This window comes from Athene cunicularia (genome assembly GCF_003259725.1).
Source record: "Athene cunicularia isolate RWA chromosome 1 unlocalized genomic scaffold, athCun1 chr1_part2, whole genome shotgun sequence".
In the NCBI taxonomy this organism is placed as follows: domain Eukaryota; kingdom Metazoa; phylum Chordata; class Aves; order Strigiformes; family Strigidae; genus Athene; species Athene cunicularia.
The window spans coordinates 27,984,520-28,009,677 of NW_020799092.1; the positions used below are offsets into that span (position 1 = coordinate 27,984,520).

The 25,158-nt window shown below is 45.3% G+C and overlaps 1 protein-coding gene across 5 annotated transcripts in view; it reads left to right on the top strand.

The window, feature by feature from the left end:
- The window catches only part of SHISAL1 (shisa like 1), a 123,840-nt gene that overhangs the window by 20,104 nt on the left and 78,578 nt on the right, over positions 1 to 25,158 (top strand). The window lies entirely within an intron of this gene.

Here is a 25,158-nt window from a genome sequence, read left to right on the forward strand (position 1 = left end):
GGGGGGGGGGGAGGGCTGAAATTCCTTCAGTGGTTCTTAAACAATTGTATCTAGCAGCGTGCTCCAAGTGCTTTTGAATTTGTCTCATTGCTCTCTAGGGTGGAAAGCTGCTCTTTCTGTGCCGTCCCTCCAGAACAGCCAAACACCCTTTTTTTCTATTCCGGGCTCAGGCTTATTTCTCCACTTTCTGTAAATTCATACACTGTAAATTCATGCAGGCATGATCTCTGCTCTGCAGCTGTTAAACCCCGGAGTCCTTGTGGCCTGCTGTAATACATTCCAACAAATAAACATAGGGAATGTGATTTTTCAGCAGAAGTTTGTCTACTAAAGACCACATTAATTCTTGGGTCCCTCTGTTCCTTCAGCTGCCTGGCTGCTGGACTGTCCCGGGCAATACCTACCCCTGCCCCGTTTTCTTTATTCCGGCTCTCTCAAGCCTTGGAGGAAAAAGGCCTTTGCCAGCTCGAACTCCGCAGTGTGTCTGATAACGCTGATATTTCTGGGTTTGTGTGAAGCTGTCTGCAAGCCATCTAGAAGTCTCTTATGACAACATAGGCTCTGCCGCGGGGACCCTTTCAAGGGGTGACCTGCTTTTGTAAAGCGCTTCAGGCTGGTTCCCTTGTTCATTAGCAAAGTGTTGGGGGGTGCTCTGGGACCTCTGACAGTCCAGGAGTATCTCGTCTAGTCTCAGTTTTAATTATGGCTACAGTAGTAAAGGCAGCAATTCAGAACAGCGTTTAGCGCTGGGAAAGGGAGAACACACTTGCCACTTTGCCTGTCATCATTTGGATTTCTTCAAACGGTAGGCAGGGTGCTCACCAGAATGGCACAGGAGACCTCTACAAATGCTGTTCATTTCTTTTTTAATAAGTTAGGAGGGTGGATGCAGAGAGGCAACAGAAAGCACGGCAATATTTACATAGAATATTCATTTTTTGTGCTTCAAAATCTTTCTGCAGCAGCTCAGGGACAGATGACACTCCCTGCTCACCTCACTGGGGGGACTCCGGGTTTAAATACGGCTTCTCTAGCTAGTTACAATTTCTTGGCAGTTTATTACCTGGGTCCTTAATTGCATTCATTTCCCTGTGGAGATGCCTTTGAGAGAGATTCTCCATTACATGGCTGCTGGGAGGTTTTCAACAATTCACGCTTTTTCCAATTAATTTCAGACTCAAATATTGACTCATTTGGGGAATGACGTGATAACAGGACTGGATTTCTGGTTTGGAGAGTTGGATATACGTACCATGGGTTATTAATCAGTATATACTATTAATTTATGTCCCATTGGATGACTCGGTAATGTCTGCTGTCTAGGTGAACTCTCAGAGTTTTTGCTTCAGAAGCAAATCGAAAGGAATAATGTGATGATGGCTTAGTGCCTCTGAAGATAATGAAAGTGTCAGAGACTTTTTAGCTCATGATGTGAGCAGCTGGTGAGAATGCGAGATCTGAATGCTGGGATTAAACACAGGCTGAAACCCCAGAGTTTGTAAGTAGAGGAAGATAAACCTCCTTTTCTCCATGTAAGCCTGAAATACCACATCATGGTCATGGCATTGCATGCAGTGGTACAAACAAGTTGTCGATGGCTGTTGAAGTTTTTAACAAATCCAACTTCAGCTGGATGCAAAATGGAGTCCAAAAGCATTTTCAGGCTTATTGCTCGTTCTGTCTGTGTTGGTCTCTAACCAGTCATCTCCCAGCAGTGTTGAAAAGAGACACCAGTTTGAAGTTGAACTTAGCACGGCATCCCTGCTTTAGTCAGGGAGCACTACTGGTCTTTTATCAGTGTCACTCTCCAAAAATAACTCTTAAACTCTCCAACTTTTAAGAAAAAACTTAAGAAAAACTTAAGAAAAACTAACTTTTTAAGAAAAAAGTTCAAGGAATGGTGTGTGGATCCCTGTGACAATGTTCTCCAGGCTTTCCCTACTCTCCAGTTCTTAACGTACTGGCCTCTCATGCGTGATGGAAGCCTCTGTGCTGCACGCCTGGGAATTCTGCAGTGAGTGGCCCCGCCGCACTGGTGTGCTGGACCCAGCGGGTCCTCGTGCTCCGAGAACTGAAAAGATTCTTTCATCTCATCAGAAATCTTTGGATGATGTTAATCATTTACCATTTTTTATTGTAGAGGGCTACTGTTCTACTCAAAACTGCTGTTTTTCAAGCAGGCCTTTCAGCCTTAATCAGTTGAGAAATGCCTTCTTTTTCAACTAATTCCCAGAAATAACGCTTGTCCATAAAGGAGGAATTCAGCCTGCCATGAATGTGCTTTTTGGAAATCATCTTGCTGTTAGCCAGAGCTTGCTACATATTTGGAAACAGAGCCTGCAATGTCAGTTAAATCACAGGAGTTTGGGGGTTTTTTCTCAATTTCTCTTAAAATTTCTCCATAACTTTAGTTAATTTTTCTGCAGGATGTATCTGGTAGTCAGTGTTACAGGTTGAAGGGGGTTTCTTCTTTAGTTTTCACCAGCAAGTTTATTTTCCTCTGCAATTTTTTTGCAATGTGTATCTAACAGGAGTGTATAATCCCGAGTGTCTGTTCCTGGGGTGTGTTTCCATGCAGAGCGTTACAGGTGCTCGGTGATGCAGGGCACAGCTAGAGAGTTAACAAGCCCTTTCAAAGCAGAAAGAAATCTGTGTAAGTACAGAACCCAGCTAAAGGCATAAGGGTGAATTATCTCCATCTATTGGATATATGAACTTCCAGTCCTAGTTACCTGTGCAGCACTGAAATGGAATTCCAGCACCATTGGAGTTTTGGCTGGTTTACAAGTTTGGAGCTGGATGTGCCCATAAAGGGAATCGAAGTCCCAAACCAACCACAACAGCCACGTGTATAATTTATATAGATATATATTTATATAGATATATATTTATATAAGTATATATAAAATTTAAGGGGAAAAAAAAAATGGAAAAAAGCTGGAAAAGCTTATCCATAATGTACATATAGATCAGCAGTGATCCATTTTCACCTTGATGTCAGGGCCCTGAGGGCACCCCTAAGCTCTGCCACCTCTTCTCCCACCCGGAGGCTTTGGCTGATGCGACAGGGGCAGATGGTGTTGGGTCAGGCTGCCTGGGGGAAGGAGCAGGGCGACGCCTTGCTGGGGGCTCCCCCCTCTAGTCTGGGAGGCAGATTGAGCTCAAGGCTCAGCCTTGGTCCTGGTTTGAGCTGTGCTGCAGGACTGCCCTGTCTGGCTGTGCACCTTCCTGATCTGGGCTTTGTCTTCATGACTTCTGGCTTGGTGCTGTCACCAAAATGGGATCAAAGAACTTACGGACACCGATGGGATGTGGATAACAGACACTCCTTTGTGAACGGCCGGGTGTGCAGGGGAGTCGTCTCACCACCCACACACCCCCAACCCGTGGAGCATGCTGATTACAGAGGATACAGTCATACATATCAATCAAGTTCTCATACATAAGCATGATAACTCCCATCGCTCATTTTCTTATTCCCACCTCTTTCCTGTCATACACACTGGAGTCCTGAAATGAGTCGGGGGCTGCCCCTGTGACCACCATGGACTACTGACCTAAAAGAAAGACCCTCCAGTGCCCTTGACTCAAGGACTTTGACTCACGTTGTGACTTTAACGTGCTTCGAGGCCCTTTCACAACGCAACTTTTAGAAGACCTGGTCTGCAGGGCAATAAATCGTCCTGAGCGCGCAGTCCAACGATGGCACCTCATCATGAGTCTTATTCTTGGTATAGAAATCTGGTTGATGGTTATCACCAGCCTACGTGGCCTTGTCCTGAGACTTTACAAGGACTTTGTATCAGCATAACTGGCTGCATGGTTACTCTAAATCATTCCTTATTTAAATCCAAATCACCAAAAATCATTAAAATCATCTCAAATTAGTAACAAATTGGTAACGACCCGTACCAGAGCCACGGATGTGCTCCTTCCTCGTGGACACATCTGGAAATGGCAGGACTCTTGCTCCATCCTTGTGGACACATCTGGAAGCGGCAGGACTCTTGGCTGAGCCCAGTGACCACCAGCAGACCCTCTCAGCTCCCCTTGCAGTGGTCCCACCCCTGTTGGGGAGGACGCTGCCCCAGCCTGTTGTGGTTGCCCTCAGCTCCCCGCAGCCTGACCTCGCTGCTCCGTGACATTTGGTCATATCTCTTCATTCAGCTGCTGAATACCAAATGGCAGCAGCCAAGCAGCACACGGCATCTCAGAGAAGGTGGCTGAACGTGTGCCTGGGAGGGAGCAGGGCTGGGGTATGGTGAGAAGACGTGACGTCCCGCTCGGGAGTTTCTCCAACACTTCGCACCGTCTCTGATTATTTGGTATTTCGTGGCAGGACAGCAACTGCTTTGCAGGGACATGGAAAGCAGAAACTTAGAAAATTTGGTGTTTCTAACTGCTGTCAAAATATTTCTGCTTATTACTGCTTCCTCTTAATATGTTTGTCAAATGCAGCAGTTAATGTAACATACCTAGGCTTGAGCTGAGCTATCGGACACTCTGGGAGCTGTATATCCTCACCGAGAGACTTCACATGCAAAGATTATTTCCTTTTCCATCATAAAAGCAGGTAGAAATAAATGAAGGAAAATAAACCCATTGCCATAAATCGTAAACTTTTGTGTTAAAGCTCCTATTAGTGCATTCCACGTGCCACTTTGTTATACTCAAGGTCTGGGTGTTTTTGAGGAGCTCTGACTAGAAAATAGGGACAGGACATCTCAGATCCTGAGTGCGAGGGGGTGGGAAAACAGGGGAAGGGACTGGGCCTGTGGAAGAGAGGGGATGGGTAGGAGCAGAGGGGGGGGAGCATTTGAGGCTAAAAAAAAAAAATAAAGGGAATGAAAGACCAAAAAAAAGCTGTAGGTGGGTAGAATTCGCAGTACTCCATAGCACAGGAACCTGTGTTATCTTTCTTTCCTTTCAGCTCCCCCGTCAGTGCATCGTTCAGGTTACTCACACATTACATGGTGCCATTTTATAGCAGCATCTATTCTGTGCCTCCAACCCGTGGAGTCACAAACCTCCGCGGACTCCCAGAAACCAGCCAGGGCGGCGCAGAGGGGGGTTTTCTGCAGGCACTCCTTTTCAACAGCAAAGTTAGTGCTTTCCTGCAGGGAAACCATCTCTTCGGTGTACTTCAGTGCTGAGATAACATTGTACTATCTGCAAACAAATTATCCGTATTGATCTGTCCAGTTAGGTGTGCCTGCCAACATGTCATTAACTCCCTGCTACAGCCAGAGGAATCAAAGACACCTCTTGTAACCGATAACACGATTTAAATGCATCCTTCGTACCAACACTTAATTCCCCCAAGAACCCTGGGGAATTTGATACTCCTTTTACTCTCTTCCTGGATCATTTCACATTCAACCACGTAGTAAACTTGTTATATCTATTCCAGAAGATGACAAAGCATAAGAAACCTTGGAGCAGAAAAGTTTACTAGATGTGTTAGTCACAGCCACGGGTTAAGTTTTTGTGTAAAAGTAGGGTAGACAAGTCTAACATCTAAGAGGAACTTGGTGTGAAACAAACAGACAAAAATATAGTAGAAATATGAAAACCTTTTTCCAGTTTCTGCAAAAGATGCACTTTGTACCTAACTTTGAATAAAAGCTGGGCTGAAAAGTTCATTGGAGAAACATAGTCTCCCCTGCTTAGCATATTTCCTTGAAAAATCTGATCTCTCTTCTTGCTTGTCTTTTGCCCAAATCTTTAAAAATAATTGTCTTAATACACTGTGTTCCCTAACATAGTTTCTTTTTTAATCACAGGCTAACTGCATTCTATTTTTTTAAAGGGAATTTGAAAAATGTTCCAATCAATTCCTGAGGTTTAGCATTCAGTGTTGGTTTAGAAGACAGCAACTTCACAAAATTAATTTTATTTTTATCCAACATGGTAAAAACTTCTTCAAGGAGTGGGGAGGGGCGTAGTTTCACAGTCTCCTTTTCTCTGTCCTCTCAGGAACTCTTACGTTTGCAGAATAACCTCTTTTGAAGTTCTCCGATACGTTGGATTTAACGTATCTCTGAATGTTTCTCTTCAGCTGGTTACAAGCTCTTGCACTTGACCCATGGATCATCAATATTCTCCCTTTGAGGTCGTTCTTCCCCAGTGTTGGTGTTTATGAGGCCTTTTGTGTTTTAGCTGCTGCTTCTAAGCTGGAAAATTGTGTCCTCTCCAGCCTGGAGAGAGAGAAGAAGGAGGCACCGTTTCCCAAGTCTTCTAGTCACTTGTGAGCTTGCACCCAGTAGTTACCTGCTCACCCTTCAGAGGTTTTGAAGAAGGGAAGGACCATCAGGGATCCTGGTGCTGAGTGCAGTAAGGTAACTGTACGGAAAACACCACAGAATTGGAAGAAATAAAGTCTTGAAACAACACGGGGTTCAGCAGTGCCATTCCCTGCCCCAGGAAACTGGGGGACAACAGTTAACACAGTTTAAAGAGGACGTTTGACAGATTAATATAAGAGAAATATAATTGAAGGCTGTTAACTACAGAGGATGCCCCTGAGGCACAGACTGTTGGGAATCGGAAGAGTATCACAGAAGAATGGCACACCGTGTTTGTTCCAGTACTTGTGCTCCCCCCCAGACGAGTACTTCTGGCTCTTGTTGGAGAGTGGGCACTGGCAGGGATGGGCCTTTGGTCTGACCCAGGGCAGGTGCCCTGGCATTCCCGAGCAAGGAACCATCTTAACCAGAATGGGAGCGCAGAGTGCTTATTTTTGGCTTGGGTCCTTTTCTGGAACGGAAGGTCAGAGACCAAAATGGGATATGAAGAACGAGGGACAGAAGTTCTGTAAGGTGTTGGGTTTTTTCTTCTCGTCAAAACTTCAAATACCGAAAGTGCTTGGGTTCTTTAAACACAGCATGTCTTCCCATTTCATCTTGCTTTTTTTCCCTCTCTAATCTAAACTTACCTAGAGAGTCCTGGATTCCTTTACATTAACTTCAAGTACCTAAAGGATCTGTATTTGGCTGGAGGTCGCTGCGGGGTCCCGTTGCAGTCAGTGGAGAATGCCAGGCACCTCCAGTGGGTGATTCATAGCCTCGGTGGGCTGCCTCTCCCTCAGGGAGCAGGAGTTCACTACGTAGGAAGCCTAACATGACCTTGTTTCTAATTTAAGCCCATCAGCTAAGCGTCTAACTTGTCAAGGCCTCAAGTTAAGTAGGAACAGAACTTACTGTCCTTGTACCTTACATCCTTTTGAGATTGATTATGTGCATGTGTTGTGAAAAGTCATCAGCCCTTTCAAACTTCTGATCCACAGAAACAACGTCACAGCTGTTGTGACATGAATATAAAATCAAAATCTACAATAAACAAAAATGAAGGACAGATGCTTGGGATCCTCCGTTTCCAGATAGTTTTCATGTACAAAGAACATTCTCAGAATAAACCAGAACAGGTTTAATAGGCAGAATAGAGCATATATAGTGACATTTAAAAACCAACGTTTTTGCACTGTGCAGCCGACAGCACAGGTCCTGCTATAATACGTGGCTAATCATTCTTTATTTTCTAAGTACAGGAAGAAGGAGCCATAAGGATTTTATTTGCCATACTATTGTTATATCTGTTTCTATTAGAATTCTTTTCTGACTTGGTAATCGAGCTAATTTTGTACACAATAAAATGCTGTCATGATAACTTAATTTTGCATTTTCCTAGGAAAGAAAAAGCAGATGCATAAATGAGGTTTCCTGTAAGCAGTCTAACAGAATGGGATTCTTAAAAATGACCACTTAACAATTCTTATTTGTAATGCTGCTTCTCAAGATTTTGCCAATTCAGTCTTCATTTTAGAGATTCAGATAGACTCTGTGCCGTGTTTTCATAGGTGGTTTATCCAAAAGGGATTTTTCTCGGTGATCCTTTCACGTTTCTTTTGTCTGGAATGTTCAAGTATTCTTGTTTTGCAGATGAGAAGACTCCCGCTCAAGTATCCTCAGATTTATACGCTGAGGTTCATCTCTGTTTCTTCACTGATATTGTCCGTTTCTCTTGAGATTGTCACAAAGCACTAGCTGGCACAGCCCCTCTACTAGTGGTCATGCTATGACCATTATCTGGGAAGAGCCTGTCAGGGGCCACTTCAGTCCCTCCAAGATGAACTTTTTTAATGTGTATCAGTGACTTTTCATGCCAGAAGCAACCTGCCGTGAAACAGGGCAGAGCCTCAGTGGACCCCAACACAAGGTCAGTGGATCTCAACCTTGACTGCTCATTGCTGAAGTTGATATGTATCAGTGCAGTCGTATAAAGAGATTCCTGAACTAGATCCCTGCCTCTGTGCTCCAAGCACCGGAGCTTCCTTAGCCTGGCACTTCACCTGGGCACTCCATCAGTTTGTCTGGAGACAGTTCTGGTGTGTCTGCACGGTGTGGTGTGTTACAGCTCCAACCTGTCCACAGGAAAATCCCCTCCTAGAAAGCCCCAGCAGGCAGGAGCAGTTCTGACTGCCCCGGAGCTGGCTGTGGACCTTCCTTCCCAGCAGTCAGTTCTCACTCACGTCCTGAGCATAAAGCTGGGACAGAAGGAGTGAGCAGCCTTTTCATCCCTTAAATCACAAAGGGAGCTTAGGGAGCAAGGAATGCTTGGCCAGCTGAGTAGGGCCAGGGTGATGATATCCAGAACAATAATCGGGAGTGACTGGAACCACGGCGGTGTTCTGTCTCATGCTGAAGACAACAGGTCTGTCATTTTCCAGCTTTTCCACTTTTTCTCACCAACTTGGTGGTCTCCAAAGGTCTTCCATCCCGGCACCGACTCGACTTTCCCCAGGTTTAGTTGGAAGGCCTGAGAGCAGCTCAGCCACGGCCTGGGAGTGGTTCCAACCCCTGTCAGCCTGCCTTGGAATCGTGTGTGAACACCAAGGGAAACACATGTTCTTGTAGAGCTCCCAGAAGGAAGACTCCCCACCACAGGCTACTCATAAATCACAAAAGCAGAGCTGCAGAAGACCTCGGGACGTCGTTTACTTTCTCGCTTTGCCCAAGGAAGAATCAACTGTATCTGCCTCCTTCAAAACAAATGGTGGTGCAGCCTGTGGGGAGACACTTCCAGGGGTAGTTTTGTTTCAGGCGTGCAGCCTGCCCTCCCACATTCCAGAAACTTTCTCTGAAATCTCTTCCCATTGTGAATACAGCCCAAAGCCCGGTGGTTATTGCAGTGTGGCGAGTTGAGCGCCAGTAAGCTGCTGGATCTTTAAGCATTTTCCTTAAAACGCTTTTTCTAGAGCGTCAGACAAATGTGCATTCAGGTCAGTGAGGTGAAAATGGCAATTTGATTGTTAAGTAACTTCTGTGTTTCAGAATGATCAAAATCAGGGGTTTTAAGGGAACCTGCACGGCATGTTGAAAATTCACCCCGACCCCGGTTATTCGGCAGCTCCTACCTCACCCACTTTCTCCTCTTTCGAAAGCCAAGCACTCTGTTGCAATCACACAGAGAAACTTCCCATGGGACGGTAACCAGTCTTTGCTAGAGTCATGGCAAGTGAAGGGTTTTTCCCTTCCCACTTGCATAAGACTCTACCGCCCTTTTAATACTCAATGATTAAGAAATATTCCACAACGGATTTAAAAAATATGGGAACAGAGTTGATCTGTGGTGTCAAATATTAATTAAACAGACTGACATCCTGCTTCTTCCTGGAAAAAGGCTCTTGCTGTGCTGAAATGTGTCTCTTGCTGCAGTTCTTGTTCTGCTGGTGAGGTGTGAGTTGGTGCATGAGGTGCGAGAAGCTGCCGAGCAGAGCGGTATCTGCTTTCACGAAACAGGTTTTCAACACACGCTCTCTGTGGGACTCTGTATGTGATGTGGCTTAGCTCATTAACTAATGATAAGAAAGAAAGAAAATAAAAGTTTGCTTAAGAAAGAGCTAAACACATTCTAATTTAAGTTTATTGATACACAATCTGTGCTGCCAGCAACAATTTCAGTTTGGTTTTTTTTTTTGGGGGGGGTGTCCTTGGCTTCAGAATCCAAAGACCATTCTCTTACCAGAGCATTTTCTTGTTATCGAGAGGTAAGAATTTAGCTAAATCTCCTTTCCTTCATTTTTTCCTCATGATCTTTTATTTTTCCTTTCCTCATAAATAGCTGGATTACTCTTGGCAAATTATATTCTTAAAGACAACTATGACCATTTCATTTGCATGCCAGTTAGAAGAAAAATAGCTTCGCTCCCTCTCATGTTTCCATGTAATTTCTCTTCTTAAAAATATTTTTTTCTCCCTTTGTGTCTTTCTTCCTGGAAATTTTATTGCAAATCAATACTTGATATCTCCCACAGAACATAACATTCTGAATAGGAAAAAACTTGTTAGGATAAATGTCTTCCAACGAGATTTCTTTTCATAAGAATATAAACACAGAAACTTCCATCAGCATAATAAAACTCAGATCCTCATGTGCCTCTGAGCCTGTCATCATTTTGTGGGGTCGAGGCCCCCTCAGCACGTTCCCCCCGACAGCGAGCTGTGTGTGGGGGCACAGGCCGGGGGAAGGACCCAGCCAGAGGGACCTGGGCAGGCTGGAGAGGGGGGACGGGCCGACCTCAGGGAGTGCAACAAGGCCAAGGGCAAGGTCCTGCCCATGGGCCGGGGCAACCCCAGCACAAACCCAGGCTGGGCCAGGAGGGGACAGGGACAGGACCAGGGGCAACGGTTTAAACTGACAGAGGGCAGATTTAGATGAGACCCAAGGCAGAAATTCTCCCCTGTGAGGGGGTGAGGCCCTGGCACAGGCTGCCCAGAGAAGCTGTGGCTGCCCCCTCCCTGGAAGGGTTCAAGGCCGGGCTGGACGGGGCTTTGGGCAACCTGGGCTGGTGGAAGGTGGCCCTGCCCGGGGCAGGGGGTGGGATGGAAGTCTGGGATTTATAAAGATGGTGAAGCCCTGGCTCTGCTCTCCTGATCTCATTTGCAATCAGAAGCCCTTCAGGTACTGGAGGTACCAGCGGTGCTTAAACTATGAGCTCTGTCAGAAAAGTGACTTTTTTTTTTTCTCTGCGACTGCACGGAGCCTACCACACCTGCCCCGGATCTGAGCCTTGGGCTCAAAGACAACACACGGACACACATAACAAACGGCGGTGAGGAAACCCCCCCGGTGAGATGAGCCCCTCGCCGTGCCGCGCAGCAGCAGCTGGGCAGCCGGCGTCAGGCTAGGGCTGAGCCTCGGCCGAGCGCCTTCGCCACGTTCCGAGCTCGGCAAATGATGAAATTATGAGTGTGGTTTGTGTTTGCCTTCCAAGAAGGATTTCTCTTGTAGCGAGGCACCCCAGAGCGTCTCGGGAGATGGCGGTTCAGTTTTGGATCTCTTCTACAGATTTCTTGCAAAAGTTGAGAGAAATCGTTTACTTTGTCTCAGCACTGAAGTTCCAAAAAGCAGATTTTGGCATTTTCTTCTGCTGCTCTTATCTTTTTTTTTAAGCATTAAGAGTGATTCTAAATGGGGAGATTAGCTTTGTTTGCCCAGAGTGTAACCCAGTGGGAGTCCAGTATCAGTGGGGATGTTGTTAGGCAATGCTGTAGTAGCAATCATGGAAACATTAGTGATTATTCATCAATCACTTTCATAATTCAGGGTTAGATACACACTCGGTGCTTCACAAACAGATGAAAGTGTGACACGTTTCTAACCAAAGAATGATCTTAGAAAATTATGGCATACGGTATCTACAGTGGAGTGACTCAGACTCATAAATTTTACTAATTATTTATTTACCAAAAATGCATTTGTTCAACAGTCACAATTCTTCACTGATTAGGCTGATAGTTTAAAAACAGAAAAAAAAAATCGAAATATAAATATGCTGCAATTCATTGTTTTCAAACAAGATTTTTCAATTTTTGCCTTCAGAATTATTTTGAAGTTGCCAACATTTAATTTAAAAAAAAAACCAAAAAATTAAAAAATGAAAGATAACACTTCTGGTCAGCCAAAATATTCAGTAATTCTGAAGTATTTTTTTCAAAAAAGTTAAGTTTAGCCCAATAAAACTGTAAGGTAGCAGACACTCAGCTGGTCTGGCTTAGAACAGGCAATTAGCAGTGAAGCTGGCATATGTTGTTGGTTGGACTGTTTAGCTGGCTTTTTTTTTTGGGGATTTTTTTATAAGCCAAACTATTAAGAAACTGCCTCTACAGATTTCCAGAGCTTTATTGCCACGAATATAGGAGCAAATGTCAAGAACAGAGTCAACTTTCTCAACAATAGTGTGTCTCAAAAGTGCCTAAGGACCTGTGTTATTGTCCACGTTTGCAATTTGGTGGGTTTTTTCCCAATGTTTTTTAATATCAAGGATGAATTGGATTCTCTTTTAATATAGTGTCTTATAAAATACAACGTGGTGATAGCATGATATTGCAGTTTATTTTCATATTGCTGCATTATTTAGTATTTCCGAGTCACTAATTATGTCTGACAGTGCCCAGTGTATCAGGGAATAGTGCCATTCAATCAGAATTGGAAGGCTGCCTTCACTTTGACCCAATGACAAGCTCCTTTTATTGCCAAATACAGCCCCGTACCGTTTAATGGGCTCCTGTTGATCGTAGGGGCAGGAGGCATTACTGAGTGCTGGTCAGCAGAAACGACAGAAACGTTACGTAGGAGAAGACAGCATGGCCAGAGAGACCGTTCCCCCGATAAATCCTTCTGCTGTCTGGGCAGGCACAAAGCCTTTGCTGGTTTTGTCTTATTGTCCTTCTCTGTGCTCTGACAGTGATGCACCAAAAATACGCTCTCGGCATAGATCACCCAGTTTCTACCAGGGGCAGGGGTACCGTGAACGTCCATCTTGCATTAATTAATGAAGTCAATCGTGCTGTTTTGTCTCTGCGAGTGAAAGGCAAGTTCAGCTCGTTCAGGCTAAGCCCCACCAGCCCAGCCTAACTTCTCTTACGTGGAAGAACGGAAATGGAAAATTGTTTTAAATACTGCCCGCTCACCTTGTGGTTTCAACAAAAACTCCATCTCTCCCTTCTCTCTTCCTTGCCTGAGGTTGATGTTTGCCTGCCAATGCACAGAGCATTTATTTTTTTTCCAGGCTGTAGTAAGCTAACACTTTGGCCAAGCAATTTTTTATCTTATGAAGGAAGGAGTTGGACACTTCTTCTGTCATAGATAGTCCAGGTGAGCTACAAACTTGAACTGATCGTGAACAGTGTGTACGTTCTTCAGAGGAGCCAACACCAGCCACGGCTGTTCCTTGAATCCATGTCTCCGTTTTCATGGTGATGCCAATTTAAGGTACCGCAGGAGCAAAAAGAGTGAGATCAGCAACGAGATCTGCCTGCAGATGAAGTACAGGGTGTAAGTACCTCCTAGAGCTAAACCATCAGGCTCACTGAACTAGGAGTGTGGCTTAACAAAAATAACGATTTTGTGGAGCCTGTGGGTCTCCCTGCTGATTCTACATTTGTAATTGTGTCCTTCCAGACTCAAACAATATTTCAGTGGGTGCTGCTGCTCTGAAACAGCTTTTTACGTGCATCTACTATAAAAAGAAAAGAAGTTAACCTTAAAAATACATTTTGTAATGAACCATAGACACTTTCTTTTGTCTAGTATTGTTGAAAATGCAGTCAGGAGGCTTATCTTAGAGGGAAAATAGGGTTATTATTTAGGGGAGACACAATTTAATACAGCAACCTCAAAATTCAAACATCTGTCATCATTTAGACTGCAAATAACACTGGAAATACTGATTTCAGTTTACGACTGCAGTAAGACAGTAGTAGAACGGGGTATCCTACTGCTAAAATAACGCTTGTCAGGAAATGGAAGTCCCTGGGAATTCTGTTTGGCTGCATGATCCCTGCGCTGTGACGCCACGTTCCCTAAATCCGGGCAGAGTTAATTGTAGGTTGCGCTGTGCCCTGCGCTCCGTGCGTCGGCTTTGTGACAGCAGCATGTTCTGTTCACTTTAATCTCTAGCTCTTCCGTTAAAGTCTTTAGTTTTCAGCTGGTTTCCGCTGTGGTCCAACACTCTTTCATAGCTGGGGGGCTGTGATGCAGCGTGAGGTGTGTGCCCTGTCGAGCAGAAGCCTCGTGAGAGCTGAGAGCGGGTGGAACCCCCGTCCCATCTCTGCAGAGGAGCCATGCCAAGGTCGGTGACCTGGTATCTCAGGACCAGCATTTCTCATCTTCCTCCATTTCAGCCGAGACCCATGAGAAAAACAGGAGCCCAGAATTTCTGAAAATCAGACTCTTCAAGCCCTGTATCCTGCACCTGCTCAAACCAGCATTTTCCTGGATTTCAGTGGAAGGAGCACAGTCCTTCGCATTTTAAACTAGAAAGTCCTTTATCAAGGTACTGGCTGAGAGCAAGGGATCTACATTGCGTCGTATCACTTGGATACATGAATCTGGAGACTTAAAGAAAAAAAAAAAATATCTGGATTCTTGGCCCCTTCCCTCTTAGGTGATTGTTTACAGCTCATCAAGGATAAAGCACCTAAACTGACAATAATCTACAAACTTATTTCGAGGGGGGGGGGGGAAAAAGGTGGAACCTCATTGTTTGTCAAAGGAGTAGAAGGAAATTACAGAGATGGAGAGAAATCAAGGGGCCGCCTTCTAATATTTATGTTGTTACACGTCATGAGTAACTGTGCTGAAACCAGAGAGACCAGCTGGTAGCAGCAAAGGGTGAAGGAGGGTCACAGGGTGGAGAAGGCTGGAGTTAGTTGGGCATCTTCACCACCACCACCCCCCCTCAGTTTAACGCTGCACAGCTGGATGGAATTGCCCTGTGCCCTTACGTGGCTTCAGATGGTTTGGCTGCCTGACCCCCTCGCAGGCAGTGCCACCACAATCACTGTTCCTATGCAAGTGGGAAACGTCCTGAGGTTACGCCAGCTTTATGCATCTACAGCTGGCTGCTGTGAAAGATAAGCCAGGCCCTGTGGACAGGCACAAATCTCTGCCCTACTGCTGCATGACCCTGACAGCTGGGTTTTCTGCAGAAGCCTAATAAGCATACGCAGGCTGCCAAAATAAGTAATATCTACCGGGCAGCAAATAGAAGTTGTTTTGAAATGCTGGTCATAAAGCCGAGCAGAAAGCTCAGCTCCTGGGTCTTATTTCTGTAACATGGTGTTTCATTATGATCAGGGGGAACCTTTGGTTGTTTTTTTTTGTTGCACCCGCACAGCCACAAACACTTTTGCAATTTCAGCTCAAGGGAGTGGAAATCCAGCGTGGCCTTTGTTCCTTTTCAGAAGAGGTTAACAGTGTCCACACTAATGGGAAAACGCTTCACATTCTCCCTGGAAGAAGCTTGGGAGAAGAGTTTGTCCCTTGGAGGTCTTACCCATTTTGCCTTTATCAATGGCCTGTGAGAATTTGTCCTGCTGCATGTTAGAAATGTGGGGTTTTTTTTATACTTGTACTGTTTCCATGACCAGCTAGCAGACTGGAAAAAATATATGGGATTGTGGGGTTTAGGGATATAGATGGCACCATCATGGTGTCCGTAGACATGCACCGGCATATTTTTTATTTTGGTTCAGACACTCGTTCTTTTGGAGTGTAACGGACCACAGCAAGCAAGCTCCTCATTTCGAGTTAAGCTGGGAGGGGGGGAAGCAGCTGAAGAAACAGGAGAGGATACAGTTTCATTATATGATCTTTTTGAATTCATTTAATCATTTAAATGTCGTGGGTGTCAGACAAGCTGGTCTTGGGCGTCTGGTCAAGGGGAGCTTTCTCTGCACGTTGAAGCTCTCGCACAATACTCAGATGTTTCTTTGCAAAACTGTGATGGAAGAGTTTTGTGAGGAAGTCCATTAAATGTACTGCTCCTCCCTTCTTCCTCGCTTGGAGACAGAGGTAGTTAAAAGCTGCCTGCTAGAAGGCAGACAGAATAAACCCTTATAGTAACTGAAAACATTAGGAAGATATAGATGCATATATACATAAAATCCAGGGGAAGTGACTATCTTTAATAAATATTTCTTACAGTATTTGCAATTCAAATGTTACATTGGTGTGTGAGTGCTAGAGAGAGAGAGAGAGACCCAAAATGAAAATGACTGGAAAGTAACGGGTTTTATTGCAGACAGAAAGAAACGTACAACTTAATCAAACAGCATACACAATGAAAAGCAAATTAGATTTCTGAAACTCTTCCTGGGTTTAGTGGCTCCCATGTGGCATTTGCAACACGAGCATGCAAACTTGTTTATTTTATAAATAGCAGGCCAATTCCTTCCATCGTCCCCATTCCCCTCGTGCCACTCTAACACCATAGGTGATGATCTGTTGATTTAACAGCTGCTTTCTCCGCCAGCCTCCAAAGAGGTGTCACCTCCCTTCGGCTGCATCCAGCACAGAGCGAGCTAGAGGAGGGAGGAGGGTCGGTCACGGACAGAATATAATTTACTGGTTTGAGCTGGGAGAGAGGCAGCTGTGTGGGAAAGAGCATTATCTCTGGGCTGCTCTGAAATGTCAAGGGGGAGCTGAAAGATGTTGAAGGTGAAGGGAACGGAGACCGAGTCTGCCTGGCATGTTAGGACATAATTATTTTCCTTTACAAAATATAAGCCACTCTCACTCACATTTTAATCATAATACCCAATGACATGTGAGATGGGTTAGAAATATTGCCAGAAAGCAGGACTTCATGCCTCGCTAGTGATACACATGCAAATTGATCACCCCAGAGAGGTCTCCTGGGAGCCCCTTCAACTAATGGTGAGCATTTCTCACTATTCTTCAGCATTTCTGTTTTCTACGTATTTTTGACTTTGTAACATCAAGGAACTTGGCAGTGACTCATGTAATCTGAGTCGTGTTCCCCCCCCCTGCCTCTCCCATCAGTTCCCTGGGTGATCCTGAACAAGTTACTTCATTAATTTTAATTGGATGCTGTCATGAGAAAAGGCTTGTAGGGCTGGGCTGCAAGTCTGCAGTCATTCAATCCTTGTTCAGGCAAATTCCTGTTAATTCTAGTGGGAATTTTCTCTGTGTCAAGGCTGCAAGATTTGCCACAACTGCATGTGCTTAAAAGGCTGCAACAGTTGGATGTAGTTTCTGGTCACCTGAAGGTTTATTAGAATCTGCTGTTAATCTGCTATCTTTCCTGGCTGCCCCTTGAACGAGTTCAAAAAGACCCTTCCTCAGTCTTCGCTGGCTGATTCCAGGCACAGCAGGCATTGCCAAGTCAGGCTGTATTTCTGTTAGCAGCTCTGCCTGTTCCTTTCAAACGCTGGGCAAGTCTTGGCCATGAAGGAAAAAGCACAAAATAATGTGTGATTTTTTAAAAAAATTTTCTTTCCCCTACCGCTGTGCAGAAAAAATAAGCAGGTAGATGCATTTTACTAGAAAATCTTAATGTTCGTGTTCCCATCTCTAACTGGGCTGTGAACAGCCCGAGAGAAGGCGGCCAGGCTGGCTTCAACTGCAGGAGAAATCTATCCAAGTAGGATTCTTCAGCAGAGGAAACCAGAGAGAGTTTAAATAATTCTTACAAGTTTCGTAAGAATATTGAAAATAAATGGAATGTGGAAATACAAGGTTAGAATGTGAGTGTTCCCGATTTACATAGCTTTGTGGAGCAAATATTGCTCTTACGGTTAAAGCCGTGATAGCTACTGATTAAAAAAATGCCCTTTTAAATGCAGGAGTATTATAAAAATACAAGAACAGTCAGAAAAAAATATTGGAACTGTTTAAAATAAAGATAAAAATTAAAACTATTTATCATGATGACATTCCACCTGGATTCTCTGCAATTCCTCTCATATTCATTCCCGGTCCTCAGGAGGCTGGGACAAGCTCTTGACACGTGGGAGGGGTGAGGAGGATCTATTTGTGAACGTTTACCCTCAAAACGGAGAAACAGCTCTGCAGATGCTTGTGACTTCTCTTTATTTCCTCCTGTGTACGCTTTCCTTTCCAAGTGTGCTCGCCCCAGGAGAGTGGCCACAATTCCCATGGGCATGACCAGTCCTGCTGGTAGTGTTCCCTGGCTGCCTGGAGCCTTATCTTCCCAGCCTCATCTCATGTCTCCAACCTCTGCTCTCCCCTCACCCCCAAACCTGATGTTGCTCTCTCTCCCTGAGCCCCTCCCCTGCCGCGCACGGCGTCCGGGGTGCTCTCCCTGTTTAAGCACAGTGAGCAGCTCAGCACGACGGACGTCACTTGGTCTTAGGCAGCCCGAGTGTAACTCAAGACTGAGTGATGCCTTCTGGCAAAATACGGTTTATGTTGTGAGAAGGAAGAAGAAATTAGCCAAAATAAATGAAAATCTCCCCCCAAAGCAGCAAGCAAAACAGTCTTCTATTTTCGTGAAAATTATGGAAATACAAGCTTAATATTATGACATCAAAGGGCTTGTAATTACGACTTACAGACAGTTATATTGTTTAATGCCTTTCATCCTGAAAAAAATCCCTCTAGTCATTGTTCACAGAACACCACAGAAGTGCAGCCATCGTTTAGCAAAGAACAGCAAAGCTGCAACATCCGATTAGATTCGTGTTGAACAGAACGTGGACTTTGGTTTTAGAAGCCTCGCTTACAATCCTTTGCTATAAGAAGACACGTAGATCAGTATTTATCTGGCTCCGACAGAAGTGGACACGTTTCACCCTCTGCTTCCAGAAGAAGCAGGAATTGCTGAAGTGCTCAGGTCACGGCTGCTTGCTTTCTCCCTTGGTTTGGCTACCAGTCCGCCGGGCAAAATGGTTCCTTCCCTTTCCTGTCAGTGGTGTGTGGTGTCTTAACGGAGGTGTGCCACCCTAAAAAAAAATATTTTATTCCTCAAAATACACAGCGGCCCAAGAATGCATGGTGAAGGGACCGAAATACAAAGTAACCTACTTCTGCTTCTTTCACTAACAAAAAGTTGTCTGTTATAAATAACCAAGAGGGGAAGGAGCAGCATGAAGCAAGCAAATTTGTATTGAAGTTGCACTTCAAAGTGAGGATAACATTTTCTAATACATCTGTGACCCAGATCCTCAAGGATACGTAGTTGTTTGATGCTTAAATAATTTTAAGGATAGGGGCACAGATGATTTAGGACACCTAAATATCTGTCCTCAAAAACGCCGGTGGTTGGCGTCTCCGTTTTTGCAAAGGTTTGCAGAGGAGAAAATACCGAAGAGCATGTAATACAGTGCGTAGCAGAGAAATGAAAACGCTGTAGGAGCTCAAGAGAATGTCTAGCGAATCCCCAGCGGCTGGCGGGAGCAGCGGTGCGGGTTGGTGCTCTGGCTCTCGCGGGGGCTCCGTGCGTGTTGCAGGACGTGTAGAGGGGAGGGGACGGCTGGCCCATCACAGGCAGGGGCACCCATCCCGGTTCCCTGTCAGGCAGGAGAAGAATTTTACAGCCAAGTTAAAAATTCCCTTTTCTGGTCCATCAGTAAGAAATCCTAAAGAGGAGGCCAGAATTCTCTTGTGGGCGCTACCACTCGTTAGTACACGGGAGATTGTGATTATGAGCCCTGTCATTCATAGGAGAGTGCCAATCCTGGCCCGAGGATGGCAATCTAAAGCCTGTAGGCGTGGAATGTTGTGCAGGAGAAGCCTATTTGCGTGATAGTTCTCTAGCTTATTCTCTCTGTACGTCTGCTCTGCACCGACAGATTCCGTGGAGGCTGAATACAAAGAACATGAGGAACTCTGCAAAGCGTGCCTCAGTCTCGGGGTTCAGGTCACGTTCAAAACCCTTCCACCCAGCTTTTGCAGTTCATTACCATATAGTAGAAAAATCCCTTTGCTGGCATGGCTCGATGTTGTACTGCATGTTTCTCATTCAAATACTTTCCCTTTTTTTACCTTTTTTTTTTTTTTTCCAGTGAATACTAACTTCAGGGAATATTTCCAGTGAAGTGCTAAGACATAAACGATGTAAATCTTTATTACAGTGCAAAGAGTAGGAAGATCCAACACCATGGCCTTTTCTGTTGAGCAGTATGTTTTGACATTTTCAGTGGTTTAGGTTCTCTCTGTAATAACAAGGATTAATATGATGTGCCTACAGAGAGATTACGTGAATGAATTGCACAGGGGATTAGGGGGAAATCTCATTTTGTGCTCCCATCAACATAGAATCTTTCCTAACTCAAAGAAAAGCAGCCTTCCTTTTCTCCCTCATCAGACCAGATCCTTAAATATCCTGCAGCTATAAGAGGACTGAAAGAGACAGGTGAACCCGAAGCTAACCTGTATTCTCAGTCACATTCTAAACAACCTGTCCTGGCAGAGGTCACTTGGCCAGCTGAGCAATACGGGCGTGAGTCCGTGCCACGTGTCTCTCACGTGTGCCCCCCTCCAGACCCCATAAAGTGAGCACGCAGCGAGGGAGTTCGCTGTAGCAGAGCTCCTGCTGGTTTCTAGTAAGCAAAACACAATAATACGAATTCCTTCTCATTTGGAGAACCTTAAAATACTCGACAAACAATATATCCCACAGCACATCTGGGAGTCGAGATGGTTTTGTGTTGATGTTATGGACTGGTAAACTAAACTGTGTTCCACTTGTCAAGGGTGCCCAGAGAATCAAAGGCCTGGGGAAAAAAAAAGAGCAATTCCCAAGAATCGTGCGCTGTAGCTACAAGAAAACCCACCGTGTTTGCTATCCTCCCTGCCTTGGTTTAGCGTTTCCCAGTGAAATATCATCGTTGCCCATCTGTGTAGCTCTTTCCATGTCAAAGATCTCGGACTCATTTAAAAATTGTGAAAGATACGGTTGAGCCACAACAGTCTGACCCCTTGAGCGTGGCCGTATTCGGAACGAAGATGCAGCCACTCTTCAACGACCCGACCCCGTGTAATGATCCCGGACAGAAAGTGAACAGTGGCAAAATGAAACTTGTGGGAAAACTCTTAGCTGATATGCATTGTACGATCATTTAATCCGTAAATTGCGGAGACTAGAAAACTTGTCCCAGCGTTTGCTCTCGTTTCTCTTCACGCTTCCCATTCACTTGGCTTAACTGTACTGACATTGCAGTTGTTCTTCCATCACTTTTTTCTCTTACTAGGGATTCCACATCCCGGTCCAAATACTGCATCTAGCTGCCTTGCTTTTTTCATGACGGGAAGGGTCTGGCGGGACACTGGCCACAAGGACCCATTTGGATTTCGTAGAGCCAAATCCTCCCTTTCTTTCTCTCTCTCTTTCTCTCCTTCTCTTTCTTTCTTTCTTTCTTTCTTTCTTTCTTTCTTTCTTTCTTTCTTCTTTCTTTCTTTCTTTCTTTCTTTCTTTCTTTCTTTCTTTCTTTCTTTCTTTCTTTCTTTCTTTCTTTCTTTCTCTTTCTTTCTCTCTTTCTCTCTTTCTCTCTCTCTTTCTCTCTCTCTCTCTTTCTTTCTCTTTCTTTCTCTCCTTCTCTCTCTCTTTTTCTCTCTTTCTCTCTTTCTCTCTTTCTCTCTTTCTCTCTTTCTCTCTTTCTCTCTCTTTCTCTCTCTTTCCACTTCCTATCTCCATCAACACAACAGTCCCATCCACCTCTGACTCTTTTGGGACTCCTCTGCTGTGCACACAATGATTCTGATGGGTGGGTTGTCTTTCAGAAAACGGTGCCCTGACGGATAAGTACAAAGATACTTTTGCTTTTAATGTCAGGCAGGAACGCGGCTCCAGCTCTCCACCCTCTGCTTTGCAAGTCCATTGTAACACAATGTAAAAGCACAGATCTGTTAACCTTTTGGGAACAATGGAGATCAGACATTTTTTCCTTTCAGTAGAAAGAGCAAAAAGTCTCTAAAAGATAGGGGGGAGAGAGAGAGAGAGAGAGAGGCTTCACAGAGCTATTGAGCGATAATCCACCCATTGCATAATATTTCGATGACAAGTGTTAATGGGCTTTAAATGTCAGGTGTTGTAACATAACCCACTGTCTACATAAAGCAGTAACCAATATTTTGTATTTGCTTACACAGAAATAGTTACCCTCCTGTCTTTCCCCTCTGAAGAGCAGCTGGCTGGGGTGCGTGTGAGTGGGAGAGAGGTGCCGCAGTCTGACTTGCTTAGCAATCAAGAGGAGGAGAGAGCATCCTGGATTCGCAGTAGGCTGCTCTGTGGGAGGAGGAGTGAATGTCCTTCCCTCCTTGATAACAGCATTAATGCCAAGCCCACACATTCCTGTGTGCTCTGAGGTGGATTTATCAGTACAAGCCCTTTCCACGAGCTGGCACAGCGGAGGCTCCTGCGCCGGGCGATGTTGTGACCCGTTCTGCTTCCCTAGACGGGGGCTTGAAAGTGAACGTGTGGCTCTGGGCACGTGTGCCCGTGTGTGCGTGTGTAAATCACACAGGTAGATGTCCTTGCACTGCTGTAATTAACTATCGTTTTACCTCTCTTAACTTCTTTTCCTCTTTTTGGAAACCCCAGCTAATTACAAGGATAACAGCATGTTGATGCTGTAGCTAGTCCTTTCCAAAGCCGTGGCTCCAGCAATGTCTGCAGAAGTATATGCCAGTGTTCTTGGTTCTCATGCACTTTTGAAATATCAGTTTCTTCTTGCGAATGAACCACACATCCATATATACAGCCTGGACAGCAACAGTGAGGCCTGTCCCTGAGTCATTTCCTTGACATTTAGTTCTGCAAGCCGTCTTTGGCAATCTTTCCGGACCATGTGGTAGCCAGGGCTATGTCCAAACCACCTGAGTTTGGCCTCCTCTGATGGCAGTCAGCACTTGGGTTGTTAATTCACTACAGATGTCAGCACTTCTCATCTGGAAGGATCTAATGCCTTGGGTGTACCTTGTTAGCATGCAAGTCCCTCACAAAAAAAAAAAAAAAAATCATGCAAGTTCCCCCTGGAGAATTTTGTAAAATGACTGAAACAACACTTGAAAACACTTTTTTCCAAATATCGTGTGGAAACCGTGCATTTTGTATCTTAATAGTCCGATGAAAACTGTTTAAAATGCTGAGAGAAGTGAATCAGCCATTCCAGAACCAAACCTGACGCTGACACGTGCTGTGCCTGCGCGCTCGGAGGTTTGAGATTTCCTGATGTGGCCTTGGAAGAAATCTGTGTGGATGTTACCAGTTATACAGAGGGTGAAAGCACGTGGAATTCCAAGGACGGAATAATACAGCCTTGTTGGCTTTGGCAAACTACAATTTTTAGTGATGAAAACCTGAGAAATTTGGGGTCAGTCCCACAAAGGCTCACACATATGCTTATCTTTATGCCTAACTCATGCGTGCAAACCATTAGAGGGTTTGGCCTCTGACACGGCTTCAGCGGAGTGTTCTGTGCTGCAAAGCCGCGGGTGTGAGCTTCTCCTTGCTGAAGTGAGTGGGACTTTCCGTGAGAGCAGAGGGAGTTACGTGAGCCAGCAGAGCTGGCCTGTAAGTGGCTAAAATAGTAAATTAGCTACTCAGATGTTGTGAAGTTTAACGTAGCGCTTTCCTCCAACTTCAGAGGGGAAAAAAAAGGAATCTTTGAACAGCAGCTCTATGCTGGTTTTCATGATTATATTATTTACTGTGGTATCGACCCAAAGCCCAGATGAGATTCCCATTTCTTTGTACCACACTTAGGCAAGCAATCACTGCTTGGATTCTAACCATCTTTTGTATTTTTATATAGAGCTTTAAATTTGGAACCTTCATGTAGGACAGGCTTCATCAGGAACGCTGCTGAACTCGGCAAACCTGGGCTTAATACCAGTTCCAGCACTGGTTTAGGCAGGATTGATAGAGCACTCGCTCGCGTGTCTTCTGTTCAGTGTCACTCTCCATACCAAGATGAATAGTTGAAGTTTACACCGTGACAAAAGTCGTGATTTTAAACAGCTTTTATTATACGAGACAGGAGCGCCAGAGCAGGAAGACTTGTAGCTATTAAAAAAAATAAGTGTCTACTAACTACCTAGAATATGATTGGTTTTATTTTATGCTTACTGCAAAAGAGTCGTACAACATCAAGCAGATGACGATGAGGCAGTTGGGACACAAGCATTTGGTTGCTGCATCTGGCATTAGCATGGGATGGCAGAATCACTGATCAGGATTTAATTTTGATTTCTTGTCCTCATTTGCATTTCCTGTTACTGGTTGTTGCGTTTCGGCGCTGTGGGTTTGAGATCTGACCAAAAGCTAATTGAAAGCTCAAACCAGGAAAAGTCCAGCGTTTCTTTCTCTCCTCTAAAAAGAGTCGAAGAAAAATAAACACCCTCCCTCCCGCTCTTTCCCCCTCACCCATTGGAAACGGCTGCTCCTCGGGAAATCGGCATGAGGAATCCAGAATCATTTGTGTCTTATTTAAAGGAGACTCTGGCTGTAGCTTTTCCTCTGGTCACTCACGACAATGAAAGAAAGGGATGAGGGTGAGAGCGTGTCACTTGAATAGAAAGAGAAGCCCAGAAAAAGAGGAGTGGCTGGAGCCTGAGCACCTCAAAAGAATGGCTTTGAATCTTTGTGTCCATGTGGGAAGAGCTTCCTTCTGCTTAAAAAGGGGGGAAAAAAAAAAAAAAAAAAAAAAAAAAAAGGAAAAATAGGGAATAGAACAGCTTATTGCCCTTGTGCCTTCAGGCTCTGGTGAAATGGAAGCACCAGCAATACTGTAGAATTGTAACGGGTGGTGGTCCACCATTGCTGTGCTGTGTCGTGGTTTCATGGAAAACCCCAGGGCCCCCCCGATGTGAGGAGTCGGCGTGGGGACCAGCCCGTGGGGTCTGCGCCCCTCGGCACAGCCTGGCGGGGCCGCCCCCCCCTTGGACCCCACCTGCAGCTTTTACACAGCAGCGCGCAGGCCCCCATGGCTCCCTCCCCTGGGCCCCCCCGGCTGGAAGCGGCACCTCACTGCTCGGAACACGCCGTTTCACCCCGGACTGAGTCGGGGTGAGGATCGCCGCCTTCCTTCCCCGGGGCCAGCGGCGGGGGGCGGTCAGGAACGTGCGGGTGATGTTGCGGCGCGGCTCCAGCCCCAGGCCGGCCCGGGGGGGCGAGTCACGGCGCTGCCAGAGCGGCTCCGCTTCCCCACCGACGTGTAAACGAAAAGTAGTTTGGGTCATCACCGTCACGACCAGGGAGCGGCCTCCTCCCCGGGCACGGCCACCTGTTGGCCCACGGGGCTGAGAAGGAGACGTTTTAGCCCATTTTTAGAGAAGCGAGCCCGAAAATCAGCGCACCCCTCCCTTTAGTCTCTGGCTTAGAGGGGCAGGTTC